Genomic DNA, 6,609 nt, shown 5'->3' with positions numbered 1-6,609 from the left:
ATCCACACATGCACACAAATATGCGTTATATTCATTATTACTTCTCCTCCGAGTACTCCTGAGGTATCCCGACTAATGAGGCATCTCGGTACACTCTTCGAGGCATCCCAACTTATGGGACATCTCAACTTTGAGACATCCCGCAAACTCTATCATGGGGCATCCTAACCTATAAGGCATCTCAACTCCGAGATATCGTCACCATTAATTTATGGATGACGGAAATTATATTGTTTTTAAGCACAATGTACATGTTAACATCGATTCTTTCTTACATCAATTATGAAGTAAACACTTATTACAACAATTGACATCGAATACATAACAACATTGATGATTATAAGCTTACCTCACATCCTTCCTCATTATACCTTTTAATGTTCATATCACAATATTATGTTTTTTTTTTGGTAATATATCACAATAGTATGTTTATCCTTCCATTTTGTAAATATAAGTAAACATCTATATATATGCCAATACTCATGCTCATCTTCTTACTTCATCATTTGTTCCTCAAAGCAATTAAATGCATTAGTCACATGATCGGGTGAAAAGTAACTTATGATCATATTTAGAACGTGAATCAATATTCTATTTTTAAGGGGAAATCGGACCTAGAAAGCTAATCAAACCAAAAAAAGTGACTATACTCAAAATGAGTAAATAAATATTTTTAGACTCAGAAGGTAAACATAATCAGACTCAATAAAATCTAATCGAGCAAATGGATATATTCAAATTCAGTAAAATCAGATAGAACAATTAGACATATCTAGACTCAGTAAAATTTGATTGTACAAATGAACATATCTAGACTTAGTAAAATCTGGTTGAATAAATGGACAAATTCAACAAATGAATACATTTAGACTTAGTAAAATCTGATAGGACGAATGAACAAATTCTAACTCAGTAAACTTTGACTGAACAAATGTACATATTTTGACTCGTAAAATTTGATAGAACAAATAAATAGATTTAGACTTAGTAAAATCTAGTAAAATAGATAAACATATTCTAATGTAGTAAACTTTGATAGAACAAATGAACATATTTTGGCTTCGTAAATTCTTATAGAATAAATTAATCAATTTAAACTCAGTAAAATCTTATAGAACGAATGAATAGATTCCAACTCAATAAACTCTGGCAAAACGAATGAACATATTCTAACTTAGTAAAATTTGATAGAATTAATGAACAAATTTAGACTTGGTAAAATCTGATAGAATGAATGAACAAATTTAAACTCAATAAAATTTGGTAGAATGAATGAACATATTCTAACTTAGAAAATTCTGATAGAACGAATGAATAGATTTTGATTTCGTAAAATTTGGTAGAATAAATGAACAAATTCTAACTTAGTAAACTTTGGTAGAACGAATGAATAGATTCTGACTTTGTAAAATCAGGTCGAACTAATGTACATATTTAGACTCATCCTTTCTACATGCTACATGTTAGCACATCGCAAGTAAATACTCAAACACATGTTAGGCATGTAACCACTCATCAAAACATCACAACATATCAACTCACAACTCCATTTATAATCAAATTTAAAATTATAACTAAGGCCACCTAAGAACCTACTAAGTCTAAAGTGTTAAGTAGATTCAATAAATTTAACACCTAGAATTTCACTTACCTCTTGAACAAATTTGTACAATCAAGGGTCATGACCACCTCCTGACTCGTGAAAACTAGGATCAAAAGGAGATTTGTTTCTGAAGGTGGAAAATAGCATGATAAGACTGGATAGACTTTGAGCCTAATGTTCGCCCAAAGGTTAAGAGAGAGTTTGTTTGGATAATAGGTGTAGATATACTTTGGTTCTTCCCCCAATTACATGTGGCATGGTTAAACATATTATGTGAATAGGTGTGAAGAGACTAGCATGGAATGTTGATGATGGCTTAAGGGTATGTGTCATGTTTAGGGTTAAAGCTTGGGTTTGAAAGTGGCACATGGCCATGCATTTCTTCTGAAAATGCCACATAATGTATCATTTGTCATAACTAAGGAAGTTTTTATATAAATTATGAGAAAATAGTGCTCTTCAAAGCTAGGTGGAGGTCTGTTCAAAAAAAAAAAAAAAAAAGAAGCTAGGTGGAGGTGTGCATGTAGATTATGTGTGGCGTCTTTATCAAGTTCTACTCTATACATGCCTAGGTGAAGGAGTCTTTAAAGATAACTCAATTTTGAAGTAATCATATGACTTAAATCTTGGTTTTTCATCTTGAGAGAACACCTGGCCATCCATGCACCATTTCAAGAAGGGAGTTGCTAGCCTAGTGGCCACTGTCATCCAAGATGATGATGGTGGATTGTGGGCAGCAATTTCCATTTAAAAGAAATGGGCAACCGGTTGAAATCTAAACAATATATTATTATATTTGCTAACCTTAAATGATTCAACAAAGAAATTAGATTAAAAACAATACATACGATGAAATGAAGGTTTTGTTTTCTTATTTTTTTTTTAAGGAATAATATAACCATCGTTTTTTTTTGGTCCGGAAATCAAAATCAAAATCAAAATGATCCTTCAACCTTCTTTTTTTTTATTTTTTTAAAGTCCCTCAAATTTTTCGAAAATGTCAACGTACAGTCCTTCTGTTATAATTTTTCTCTTGCTGGTCGATTTTTGTTGCCCTGGGTCATAGAATTAATGATGTAGATGCTGGTGAATATACGTGTCATGCTAAAATATATATGTCATATTATGATTCACTGAAAATTATTATAAGTCAAAAGGGCACCATATCAAATAATATTAAAAAAAATCAAAATTGAGAGGGAAAGAGATGGAGGATCATTGTGATGGTTGTAGCCGTGAGCTCAAGCTCTAAGCTTGTGGCAACCATGGTCGCAGCGGCCATAACCATTGGAGTTTCGAGTTGTGAACCTCAAGATCATGGCTGCTCGAGATAAGCTCACGGTCATAGTGGCTCAATTGGTGGTTGTAAATGGTTACAAATCATAGTTTTTGTAATATTATGGATGTTTTGTGGGTTTTCTTCAAATTTAATATTTCTTTTATTTTATTTCTATTATACTCACATTTAAGAAATTTTACTTAGAGGGATAAAAGAAAATCCCGATAACTGAGATTCCATTCCAAATTTCCCGAAGAAATTGGATGAACAATTTATCATGTTCCTTCGCTTATACTATCAACTTATTTGTTCTTTCAAATAAATTTTTATAGCACTTTATGCTTCATATTTGATGAAGTGGCATGTCACACAATGCTCAAGCATATATAAATTACTCCACCTTTCATCTGCCATTAAGACCCACATTAACACTTTTTCTTTCATGTAGATTTCTAGAGAATTATGGTTCTTGAAATATAAAGAGAATGTTTAGCAAATTCCTATCATTTCCAGCAATTAAAAAACAATTTGCATTTCTGAAAATTACGTTAGAACTTTAGCTGAAGAAATCTTTTTTTTTTGGGTCCTTTTTAGGAACCTTGAGCCTTCTCTCTAAATAGACTTGTGAAGTGGAAAAACTGGATCCCCTCGAAGAAAAGAAGTGGAAAAGAAATCATTTGATTGCAAATAACGGTGCCGTTATGCTCGCTTTTCTCTTTAATGAGATACCAAAACATTATCCAACAAAAGTGAAAAATTTTGTACACTGCAATGAGCCACGTTGTGGCAATTGTTGAACTTGGACACAATATGTACTTATCTAGTTAAGATATGTTAAATTGAAATTTGGCTAGCACAGTGAAAAAGTTGGGCTATACAAAATACGAAAAAGGGAAGTGAGGCAAAAAATTTAATCAAACAAATTCAACATACTATAAATTTTTAAATAAATTTCATTTTTGGATAGTTACAAATTGATCATGATTTTGGTTTTTCAGTTAACTTGGATTGCTTTGGCTCAAATTGAATTTATTGATGCTTTAAGTTTTCTAAATAAGGGTTCAAGTGTTAACTTTGTTAATTGGTCAATGATGAATATATTTTTCACAACTGCAAATGTGAAAAATGTTTTATATAGTGATGTTGTCAATAGAAATCCTAAATTTAATTGTCTTATAATAAAAATGTTTTAAATGGTCGTTCTACATGAAATTTTAAATATTTCATGTTGATAATGCTTTCCATAAAGCTCTTTTCAATTCCCTAAGATTTTTCTATTTGCTTTTTTATTTAATCTAAAGAATTCCAGTAAGTGGGATTCATAGATTTCTCAAGGAAACTGGACAAATAAGTTGTCCGGTTTCCTTGAAAATTCTTGTGGATGGGGGAGCACCGTTACTCTCCAAGGAGTCACGGTGCCATCACCCCAGTATTATTCTTTCAAGAACAAGTGGCAATTATAAGATTTAATGAAAAATTTGTGAGTAAGTATAGTAAAAAAAAAAAAACGAAATTCTTCTTTCTTTAGCATAATTAATGTCAGTGATTCACTACTAGTACTAATTAACTAAATTTTACACAATTAATATCGCCCATCAACTACTAAGACAATGGTAAATTAATTAATACCGCTCTACTATCAGCATATACATCAACATTTATCAATTCAATTCAAAACGTTGGATTTGGGAAGATTACGTTTACGGGAAATTATCATCCATGCTTCATGCAATTTACGGTTCAACTAAAATTTTTACTTGTCCACTCAAACCCTAAGTTAAATAATACATAGCTTTATATTTTAAGACTACATTTGGCAGTTAGGATAAAATTCAGGATAATATAAAATTTATCATATCTTGCATTTGGTATCTGCTCAAAATAAAATAAAGTCAGATATAAATGGGCTATAGATCGAATAAAATTATTTCATGTGGAAAGTGGGATAAAGGCATATAGGATTTATAATATTTATAATAGGAAAGTTTTTTTCTCAAATAACAAATTTCTTAAATTAAAAAATTAAAATTATATTTTAATATAAGTAATATTTGAATTCTAATACAAGAAATTGAAAATAACAAAAAATATAAAAATTTATTTTTTAAAATTTAATCTAATTTTTATTATATATTTGAATTTAATTCTATCTTATAATATAAATTCAATATAAAAATATTAATTTATTACATATTTGAGGTGTTTTAGTATTTTAGGTATATTGGTACAATTTTCTATTCAATAAAATTTTATTAGAGAATGATGGAAGGGGAAGAAAGAAATAAAAAAATTAATTAAAATAGAGGAAAATAAAAAAATTTAAAAAGTAAAAAAAAAAGGAAAAAAAAAGTAAACAAGAGTGTTGCGAGAAATTTTTTACCATACCCGTTTGTAAACTTTGTAATTCATAATATGATATGAATATATCCGACTTTGTTATTACAATCACCAAACAATAGACAAAATTTAGTAAAATCCCATGGATTTCATATTCTATCATATCCAATCATATCCTAATTAGAAATCCGGAGGGCCAAACGTGGCCTAAGTATCATTATCGGGTATTGAAATTTCTGAGTGTTGCATAATTATGATTACAAAAATTTTGAATATCATAGTTGTGATATTTGCAAGATGTAAATATTTTTGTACTCAGAGAATCATGTAGTTTATTGATCTTAAAACTAGAAAAAGAGTACCACACTTCGCGAAATAGAAATAAATTAAATCGGCAAATTTTGAAAATATAGGTGATGTGTTAATGAGAATGTTTGAAAACGTTACAGTTGATCTAGAGAAATGAAAATACTTTTGCGGAATGAAACTGATTTATTGCGGAATGAAACTTTGTTAGAATTGAGCAAAAGCATATTTTATTTTCCTGCCACAATTTAAATATTATCCATATTTTGAAAATTGTGAAAATAGCATAGGTGAATCTATCCGTTAACATTATTTCAAATTAAAAATATTCAAAGTGCAATTCTGTCGCAAAATTTTTAAGTAGGCAAAAAGTAAAAAGTGGAAGCTTATTGTGATATGTTCTCAATTTTTCTAAGTACAAGATTTAGATTTTAATCTAATAGTGTTGGAGATTTAAAGATCACGATTACAAAGTCAGAATTTCAATTTATTTTGGATTGCGATTATGTCTTTTACCATACAACTATGATTTTTCTCAGCAGAATATGTGAACTTTTCATACAATTTTCTTTTGGTATAAATTGAGATTGAAACCATTTGTTGAATTTGCTCAGAGAGATCGAATCTTATTTTGTAGAAAGACCTCCATTTCAGGAGAGCATAAACCACGAACACGTCTTTGTTAAATAAAAAAGGATACCTTCCATTCTAATTCAAAAATTAAATGAAATGATAATGAAGATTTTTAAGGGGGAATGCTTCAATCCATATTGAATTGAAACAAGTTCTTTTCATTGCTTTGAATGAAAATGAAAAACATCAATTTATTATTTAGTATTTATATTTATTAAATATTTTAGGTATATTAGTATAGTTTATACTATAGCTTATTATTTAATATTTAATAAAATTTTGATTAATTAAAATTTTTATTACTTAATATAAATAAAATTAATCAACAGAATTTCAAATTCGAATTCTTTTGCACCGCACCTTTATCTCAAAGAAATAATGTCAATGCTTTACCGCTTCATTTTCACGTGTTAAATTAAATTTACTTACGTTCGACCAAAAAAAAATT

This window comes from Eucalyptus grandis, chromosome 2, assembly GCF_016545825.1.
Source record: "Eucalyptus grandis isolate ANBG69807.140 chromosome 2, ASM1654582v1, whole genome shotgun sequence".
NCBI lineage: Eukaryota > Viridiplantae > Streptophyta > Magnoliopsida > Myrtales > Myrtaceae > Eucalyptus > Eucalyptus grandis.
The sequence above is the reverse complement of the archived record's forward strand: the minus strand, read 5'-3'. Positions refer to the sequence as shown.